Consider the following 10,534-nt stretch of genomic DNA (forward strand, 5'->3'; position numbering starts at 1 on the left):
GGATTGCGATGTTTGGCATAATAGGCATCTGGAATTAAAAATCTGGCGTTGACACCAATGATGCACAAGAGGGATGTGATAGTGCTTCAAATGTGGCTGATGTTGACTGGAATTATGTACAACTGCAAGACCGTACTGCTTTGTTCATTGCACCAATGGCTGACACTGAGATGGCCAAAAAGTTTAAATTCCAGTAGATGATAAAGACAAGGAGAAGGAGAAGGAGAGGGATGGGGCTAATGCGGTTGCTGGTTCTAAAGATGTGTATCCAGAGTTGATGAAGGGAGTTGTTGATGATGTAGATGATGACAATGATGATTAGCTGATAAATGTATATGACAAAGACAACCCTGTAATTGAAGTAGGAAAGTTATTTCAAACTATGGATGAGTTTAGGATGTGTTTCAGGACTTTTAAAGTGAAGAGGGAGTTTGACACCAAGACTCTGTGAACAGATACAAAGAAATTTTATGCGAAGTGATGAGGCTTTGATGGGGATGCCAAGCCTTGCAAGTGGTACATTTCTGCTATACGCCAACTTGATGGAAGTACCATCAGGGTTAATCAAATCCGACATGAGCATACTTGTATTACTACTTCATAGAATGTATCAATCATGACATCATAGGCCTGGGTTGTTGATAGGGAAAAGGTGTCCGATCTTTCGATGAGATGAGGATAGATCGATTTGTTGGTGAAGTTCGTGCTTGACGATCCGACTGTAGGTGCAAAGCTCATGCGCCAATGCAATCGCTAGGACAATCTACGGGAGTTACTGATCTTGCGGATGCACGATCAGCCTGACCAAAAGATCTTAATTCCTACCTGAAATCGAGAACAAGTAAGAACTAATAATGCAATCAGTATATTGATTTATACTTCCACCGACGACAGTCAATGAAGCACTCGTTCCTTATAGACCGTTCCTTGTTAAAAAAAGAGTTCACGCATAGGTGCGGGTTTTGTTGGCTTCGGAGTAGGGTTTTTCCTTCGATGTCTGACTCTCTCCAAAACCCCCAATAGTGGTTACCATATATGGCCCCCATCCCACACTGGAGGAGTCTTTTCTCGGTTGAAAAAAAGAGAGGTGTCAGAGCAAAGCTAGGGGTGTCTGAGAAATCTCAGCATACAGAATCTGTCTTTGTCGGTAGCGTATCTTTGGTCATACTTTCCATTGTCATTGATTCGACAAGACAATACATAGGACTGCTATAGCTAGATGGCGCTAGGATGCGGCCATAAAGCTGCTACTTCTACAGCCTATTCGGAAGAAGTGCTATTGTAGGAAAATGGAGATGGATAGAAGCATTTTTAATGGTGAAAACATCTTCTAGGAGTGTTTTAATTATTTCATGTAAATTTTGGATTTTTCATTAAATAAAACTACTCCCTCCGATTCATATTACTTGATGCTAATATGGATGTATCTAGACGCATTTTAGTTGTAGATACATCCATTTTAGCATCAAGTAGTATAGATCGGAGGGACTAGCAAAATAGCTTGAAATTTCAAAATATTCCCAGTGTCATGTTTGGCTGGGGTCAGCTACTCCAGTGCCCAGCATAGTGAGATGGCGATGAAGGTTATCCCCAGGGTTAGCTGACCCAGATGCCCCAGCTCTGTCCATGAATCTTTCCTCACAAGACTGGAATTACTAATTTCGGAGTAGCTAGGTGGTGCTTTTATAGAAATCGCAGGCGGTGTTAGTACAAGTCAGCCGCAAGCAACTCTTTGAAACAGTTCAAGGGCCATCGAATACGGTAGAATTTTACAAAATTAACCCCTTTCCTCAGAAGAATACACGAAATGGCCTACAGGCGAAACTATTTCAGTCCCCTAACTGGCTTAGGGGATTGAAATAGTTTCGCCTGGAGGTCATTTAGAGCATTCTTCTGAGGAAAAGGGTTAATTTGTCGAAATCCTGCGGCTACCGGCGGATGGACTTTCTTCTTCAACACTCGACATGGCTGTGACTGACAAAAGGACAGAGGAATTGATAGATGAGTACTGACTGGGGTACTGATAGGACAACTCTACTGTAGGGGCTTGTACCACTCTGTCTCGTGCGTGAGCAATCTCACTCGTGTCCGGTGGAAGCCCATACTGACTTTTGCTACTGGGTCCACAGTCAACATCACCATAAAAGGTGATACATATCTCCCGCTTCATTCAAATAGGCTAGGCGCGCTCTGCCTCTCTCCACTCGTGATTTTCTCTGGATGAAAGCTCGATAGATGTTGCATCAATGACGTGGGAGCCACATAGGGGACCCACTTTTTTCATTTAAGGTGGGATGCACCTTCGCAACTAGATGAGCCCGTATTTTTTCAAAAAAAATCATATATATCGTTCACCACGGCAGTATATATTCAGCATAACCAGCTGTTTTTGAAGAAAACACTATACCTCTTTATGCTTTCATCCATCTCTACGGCGTGGTTCGCGCGATGATGTAGCACTCGAGAGAGGAGAAGCCGGTGCACGGCAGGTTCTCTCCTCTTCCGCCGTCGGGCTAAGGAGAGCAGATAGCCTGCGAAGACCAGAGTCAGCGAAGGGTGCAAGAAGCCTCGGCGACGTCATCGACGCCGGCGCCGACGCGTGGACTGAGCTTACACTTAAGTCCATAGCTGCACCGATCTACCACATGGCGCCGACTCAAGGTATACAACCATGTCCTGTCGCCGCTGCGCTGATCTTTTCTTACGATTGTATTTCTCTGGTAATGGGACATGTAATCTCTTGTTATACATGTGGGCTCGCTCGATCAATTGAATCATGCGTACTTTTTATTGTTTTGTTTGTACTTCAGTACTGCACCATATAACTAAGCATATGATTAAAGTTAGATTCGAAGTCAAATATCTATATTGTTTGAAAAGCTTATGTAAGTTTCTTACTATATGCAGAGAGATATATACATGGACGATCACAACCGTAAAACAATGCCTCGACGTGGATCAGTTCTAGCACGTCGTTGTTGTGGTGCTTCGGTACACTGCACCAAATACTTTTTTATTATTAACAGTGTTTCGTTCAGTGTGACCGAAGTTCCACAACGGTGATGAAATTAAATTCCAGTCACAATGCACGAAAGAAAAACCTCTTGCGTGGACATGCTTCTTAATCATGTACGTATAATTATTATTACTTCAATCCCGTCTAAATTTAGTTTGTTCTTAATCTTGTGTGCTATTTGTTGTTGTTGTTGTTGAAGCATACTTAAAGGTGTGTGAGGAAGATGCACTGGGGATTGTGTTTTGCTGTGACTGCTAATGGGGTTTCAAACCCGACCCCAAACCAGTAAAGCGGGGCCTCAACATAAGACATAAAACAGGCTTGCCAAGTCTTCAGTTGATTTTCATTTACAATGTACACTTTTTTTCTCTTCCTTTATAGGAGAGACTTGTTTTACTGAGAACGGGCTTGAGAAGTCTTCAGTTGATTTTCATTCACAATGTACATATTATTTCTCTTACTTTATTGGAGAGACTTGTTTATTGAGATGCATTTTGCCGACATGTAATGAGCAGTCAAACGCTACAAAACCGAAATAAGCTAAATGACATCTAAGTGTGGCTGATGCTAAACACATAAAATGGGCATGCACTTTGTATAAGCCTCAATTGATTTTCATCCACAACGGGGAAATAAGGATCAAGGGAGGGAGGAGACGGCTAGGTTCCTCCCTCTTATGCATGTTTAGTGGTTTATATATGGTACGAGTAGGGAGGGATGGGCGACCAACGTATCATTTGAATATGTAAATATTTGAGCAGCACAATTAATTATATCAGAATATCCAACAACAATTTAAGTTAATTTGTTTCAAATTTAGAAAAAATCCTTATCATGGGGATTCAAGGGCCCACATTGATGCACATTGTTATGGAAAGGATCCCTGAGTGATTGCCCTAGATTTGCCGCAGCCCATTGTTGTTGATATCCCCAAATAACATCCTCCGCACCAACCTTCTAACAAATAGGGAGCATATATACTCCTTTCCCCTCTATCGTTTGCCACACCTTCCAAAATATTTGTTACGACGGGGGAAAGAAGGAGGGAGGGAGGAGACGGGGCTGGAAGTGGCCAAATGAATTTAATTTTTTTGGATGGTGCACACCTGGTGCCCAATACTCCTCCTGTACTAAAACGCGTGCTCTACAAGATCTCGGGTGTGGCTCGTACTATATATAAAGGGCATGTTCATCCCAATACAGCTGCACAAGCTTCCTTTCCTTTGTTCCTCATCTATAAGTTCATTTCCACTCATCTCCTAGGTGTTGCTATGGCGGCGGTGGGGGCTGCGGCGTTGCATGGTGTGGTGTTGTTGGGTCCGGAGCTGGCATCTACAGGGAACGTCGTCCGGATTTATCCCAACGGCAGTCATGTCCTTTTGTTCGATGCTGGTACTGCTCTTCTCAATGTGATATTCCTGGATCTGGGCTTGTATCGCTTGCGCTGGGGCGGCCAAGGCAGGCATGCTATGTACGCCGAATTCAGGTACCCGGCAGATGCTGCAGCTCACTATTGCCACGTCTACCTTGTTGGCGACACTCTGCTAGTATGCGTAAGGGTGCACGAGTCTTGTATGCGCAACCCCAAACAGCGGCTGATTGGGCCTATCGTGCAGCTTATCTAGTCATCGACTTTGCGACTGTGTCGTGTTGCGTGTGTTGTGCTGTGTGCGCCAAATTTCTACGTAGGTGTTTATCTCTCTGTGGTGTCTAATCTTCTTCATAGTTAACCTCTAGGGTTTTCGTTGTGTCGAATCCGCGCTGTGGTTTCCGTTCTCCCTGTAGCAGGCATATTATTAGTACTCCATATTATGTTGTAGTGTTTTGTTTGTATAAAGCCATTCTTGGCCAGCCCGATGTGTATTGCGCAAGATATATGAATGGAGAGTACTGTATTTCCAGATCTTATGCGTGATTTTTATAAACCAATCCCACTGTATTTCTGATTAAAATATGCGTGGGTATCTTATGTAATATATACTTCATCTTTTTTTTTGAAACCCGAGACCGTGAGGCAAAAAGCCCCACAGCAAAACTTTTATTTAAAACTCAAAAAGTCCAAGCTTATGTACAAAAGAAAAGAAAAAGATATGTACAAAAAACTAAAAGAAAAAGGCTCTAAGGCAGAGACATAATCCAATACAATAGCCTATCCTTATGCTTCATTTTAATCCTATATTGCAGCAGAGATATGTCATGTATGAACTTTCCCTTCCACTTAATGAAAGAGCTTCTTTCAGCATTGAATATTTTCCCATTCCTGATCAACCATATATGCCAACAAGTCAGAATAATGAGTTCCATGAAGAAAGGCTGAGAAAAACTTCTCCTGGCCTTATTCAACACCACTTGCATGTCATTATCAGCAACCACTGTTCAAAAAATCGGCCGAGATACCGATTTATCGGCCGATTTATCGTGAATCGGGTGGTAACCGATAAGATTTTAGCATCTCGGCTAATTTATCGCTACACCGATATTTCGGCCGATTTTCAGTCCGATGACCGATATTTTGGCCGATTTTCAATGAAATTTCGCTGAAATTCGGTCTAGTAGTCGTTATTTTTGTTCTATTGTCTTGTAGAACTATACATTAGCTCAAAATTTTCATTTTTATTGATTCAAATGCAAGAAATCAAGGTAATACTTCTGTTCAATGCTTCAATATTATCTATGCATAGCATATTATATAAAATTTAGTGCTAAAAATTAGAATTTACAAAAAATTAAGCCGATAAATGGCCGACCGATAAAATCGATTAATCATCCGATAAGCGATTAATCTACATTTTAAGGCTGACCCATAAGTTAGCGATTCACGATTTCTTGAACATTGTCAGCAACCCAATCAATCTGGAGATAATTCCATATTCAGACACTAAAGCTGCACTCAAAAAACAAATGAATCCGGTCCTCAAAATTTCTCCCTCGGCACAGAACACAATGCTCATCCTCAGTCACCTTCCAGTGCCTCCTCTTCAGCAAATCTCTTGTATTCAGTCTATCTGACAGTAACAACCAGGCAAACACCTTATGTTTCATCACACAACTAGACTTCTAGAGCCATTTATACACATTAGGCACCTGAATGTGACTATGAATGTGATTGTAAAAATTAGCTGAGGAATATTTATCTCCCCAACAATAATCCCACTGATCATTCCCCTGTGTCAAGGGGTTATCCTACATCAATTGCTTGAGGTGATCTAGTTCATGGTATGCTTGAGCAGACAAAGGCAAATAAAATAGGGAAGTAATATCCTCCTCCTGAAACACTTGAGCTACTGAAGTATTGGGGGATATAGCATAAGAAAATAATCTAGGATATCTCTGACACATGGGCACAGATGAACCATTCACTTTCCAATTATCAGACCAGAATAGCATAGTATCCCCTCTACCATGAGTTATAGCAGCCACTCCCCTATAGTTATCCACATGTTTCATAACATCTCTCCACCAAAAAGATCCACATAATTTCTCTTCATGAGGTACTCTTCCTCCATAATGTGCAAACCAAACCAAGTTCACCCAAGGCAAATTCCTTTTATTGTAGAACTTATCCAGAAACTTCAGTAACAAAGCAGCATTTTTTTCTGAAAATTTATTATCCCTAAGCCTCCCTTGAGTTTTGGCTTACATATCATATCCCATGCTGCCAGGGATTGCTTGGGCATGCCATCCTTATCTCTCCACAAGCACTGCCTCAAGATTCTATCCAAATGATTTGTCAGCCCCACTGGTAGTTGCAAAGAGCACAAAAAATGCAAAGGCATGGATGCCAATGCAGAATTGATTAACTGCAAACGAGCTCCTTGTGATAGAAAGCTTGAACTAGAGGTCAGCTTCCTCTCCAACCAGCATACTAAAGGTGATAATTCAGTAATAGTTGGTTTAGTAGTACCCACAGGTAGGCCTAGGTAAGTAAAAGGCATCTTACCTATTTGACAGTTAAACACAACAGCTAGCTCCTGTAGCAAATCATCTGGCACATTGATAGGTAGCATTTGAGACTTATCAAAATTGATTTTTAAACCAGTGGACATGGAAAACTTTCTCAAGACCTCCTTTATCAACATTAATTGATCCTTGTCCGCAGGAAGTATCAACAAAGTATCATCAGCATAATGCACAATAGGAAAGTCTGGGTCATTAGTGATAATTGGTAGAGATAATAGTCCTTGCATCACTAAATCATTCAACACTGACTGCAAAAGATCATAGCCAAATAAATAAACCAATGGAGATATTGGTCACCCTGCCTTACAGCCCTTTTACACTCAAACTGCTTCCCAGGAATTCCATTCAACAGAATAGATGAGGTCCCAGTAGATCAAATAATTCTGGCCCAATTAATCCACTTAGCATTAAATCCCTTGTGTTGCATCACTTGCGGAATTGCTTCATGCTCAATGGTATCAAAAGCCTTAGTAAAGTCCAAATTAAGGAGGATAATTGGTTTCTTAGATGCATGGCACAAAAACAAATATTCAAAAGACCAAGCTAAACAATCCTGTATTGATCTGCTTCTTAAGAACCCATATTGATTCTTATGTATACATGGAAGGATCTTATCTTGCAATCTGTTGGCAGCCAACTTTGTTAAAAATTTGACACACAGACTAGTTAAGGAGATTGGTCTAAAATCATTAACTTGCACAGGGGCTTGCTTTTTTGGAACCAATGTAATAAAAGATCCATTTATATTCTTCAATTGGATGGTCTCATCATGAAAATCAGCAGCTAGCTTATAAAAATCCTGCTTGATAATGGGCCAGCATTTTTTCAGAAAAAGTCCATTAAATCTATCAGGCCCATGGGCTCTATCCCCAAGCATGTTCTTAATGACCTCATCCATTTCTTTTTCCTCATAAGGTCTAGTCAGCTCATGTAATCCATCCACAGCATGTAAGATTCTAGGCAGATCAAACTGCATAGAAATTGGCTCAGATCTACCCATTCTATCTTTATATTCCCTCCAAAGCAAACCAGCCATACCCTGGTGATCAGTCACTTCATTTCCATCCACATCTCTCAACATAACAATAGCATTTCTCCTATACCTCTCTGTGGCCATATCATGAAAAATTTTAGTGTTATCTTCACCCTGCTTGATCCAACGGATGGTACATCGCTTTCTCCAATAGTTGCACTCAGCCAAAAGCAGGCCATCCAAATGAATCTTCACTACATTCCTGAAGTTGAATTCCACTGTATACAATGGCCTCTGCTCTTCTAATGAATCCATGGTTAGTATGACATTATTGCAATTTTTGATCAGTTGCTTTAACTTAGCCAAACTAACATACCACTTATTTAATTCATGTCTCAAAGTTTTCAATTTATCAGCTAAAATAGCAGAACTATAATTCTTTGCAGACCCTTTGTTCCAAGACTTTTTGAAACACTCCATAAAACCTGGCATGCTAGCCCAATAATTATCTAATCTGAAGATTGAAGCTTTAGGTATATCAGTGTCAACATTCAACACACAAGGAACATGATCAGACCTAATTTTAGCCAAAGGCAGTACCATAGTATTTGGGCAGTCAGAAATCAAGTTAGCATAGGTGAAAAAGCAATCCAACTGCTCAAGGAGTGGATCCTTCTGCATATTAGACCAAGTATAAACTCTGCCCTTTATAGGCAATTCCAGGAGGCCCAAGTGCCCAATAATTTCATTAAACAAGAACATGTCATTGACATACCCACCAGGTTTATTCCTATTATCTTGTGATCTCATGAAATTAAAATCCCCCAAGATAATCCAGTTATCATCAGCAGGTATATGCAAGTTATACAACCATGACACATAGTTATCTCTCTCTTCCCCTTGACAAGGTCCATAAACACAAACCAAATTCCAAGAATTTTTGTTATGCTTTGAGGTGAAGTTAACTTGCACACCATATCTCACAGACTGCACCAATAACCCTGAGAAGACAGAGGAATTCCATATGACAATGATGCCCCCAGAAGCTCCCACCGAAGGTGAGAAAAAATTTATAAAACCTCTTTGGACAGAATTTCCTGATCAATTTCCAGTCAAAAGATTCACATTTTGTTTCTTGCAAGCATATGATATCACATTCACTTTCCTCAATTTTTTGCTCTTACTTCCCTTTGTCTGTTTTCAGAATTTAACCCACGAACATTCCAGCAGAACACACGCAATTTTCTTTTAGTTAACTTATTCATATGTAATAATATATCATATCACATAAAACTGACACATAGTGCCAATTATAGCCATGATCTCAAACCCCACAAATAACCCAGGCAAGCTAGCCTCATTACTGACAGAGGCAGCAAGAACTTTAACAAAGACATCAGTCCACACACATAATCCATGGCAGCTAGCCACATTACTTACAGAAGAAACGAGAGCTTTAACAAAAGCAATGACCAACACCCACACTAGGCCCCACACCAGGCTCCACAGAACCTCTGGTACATCAAAAGCACTACACAAGGACCACCACAGTACCCAAATATATAACATGACCCACAGCTTATTCATCAGAGGACTTCTTTTCCTTCTCCTTACCAGGTGCAGCTTCAAGCTGCTCCTTGCTCAACTTATCAGCTGCAATCCCCAAAGCATGTCCAACTCTTTGAAGCACTGCAATAGGAATGACTGGCACCTGAGCTTGAGCCTCATTTTCTTGAGTTCCTGGTGTCTCCTCCTGCTCTTGAGACTGATCCTTCTATTTCTCTGGCATCAACAGATTCCTTGCTCTAGTCTTCTTCTTGATCTTTGGCTGAACAACTAGTATAGGAGCTGGTCTATACCCATCAGACTTAAGGCAGCTCCTTGTGAATCTTCTTTCAGATGATTGTACTAATGGTGCAACATATTTCCTCTTACTTCTACTCTTGCCAACCACAGACCTGGTTTGCACAGGGGTTTGTTCTCCCACTTCCTCCTCCAAACTCTCCTCTCCTCCACATGGCCAAGTTATTTTCCACTGATGCTGAGAGCATGCCATCATCTTATCTCCTTTATGCAATTCAGTAACTGACAGAGTAACACCAGACAACTTTTTCAGAAACCTCCTCTCACCAGGAAACGATCCGCCGATGCTACTCACGTTCGCCGGCAATGGCGGAGACTGGCGGGGGGTGGTGGTTATGGTGGCTACGGCGGGGACCAACATGGTGTCGCTGCCCCGCTCATCGATTGATTCAATATTCATTGTAGTCCTTGCTTTTCTCGGTACTATAAGATAGTCTCTAGCCTAGGAGCTCTGCCAAATGCTTGACCAATAACACCCACGATTTTTCTTGTCGTATCGATTCGCAGCTGGCCACAATGAATTTCTGAACATGCAAGTGACCCGTAATAATTAGAGTTTACAATGAAGCATACTCCGAGCAGAGACATGAATACATGTCGCGTCGCATTATACTATGCTTGGCGCGAGACCAACGGAGCCACCCTTGTGTGTTGTGGATTGAGAGAGAGGGGGATAGGGAGAGAGAGAGAGTAACAAACTTTGACCAAAGAATAAGGCGCAT

At 41.4% G+C, this 10,534-nt stretch overlaps 1 long non-coding RNA gene across 1 annotated transcript; it reads left to right on the forward strand.

Annotated features, from left to right (window-relative positions):
* Positions 1-1,211: 1,211 nt before the first annotated feature.
* LOC127348854 (uncharacterized) lies at positions 1,212-3,517 on the forward strand. Its single transcript, XR_007879987.1, has 3 exons — positions 1,212-2,661; positions 2,908-3,129; positions 3,216-3,517. It is a non-coding gene; the product is annotated as an uncharacterized lncRNA (long non-coding RNA).
* Positions 3,518-10,534: the final 7,017 nt, after the last annotated feature.

This window comes from Lolium perenne, chromosome 4 (assembly GCF_019359855.2).
Source record: "Lolium perenne isolate Kyuss_39 chromosome 4, Kyuss_2.0, whole genome shotgun sequence".
NCBI classification, from domain to species: Eukaryota; Viridiplantae; Streptophyta; class Magnoliopsida; order Poales; family Poaceae; genus Lolium; species Lolium perenne.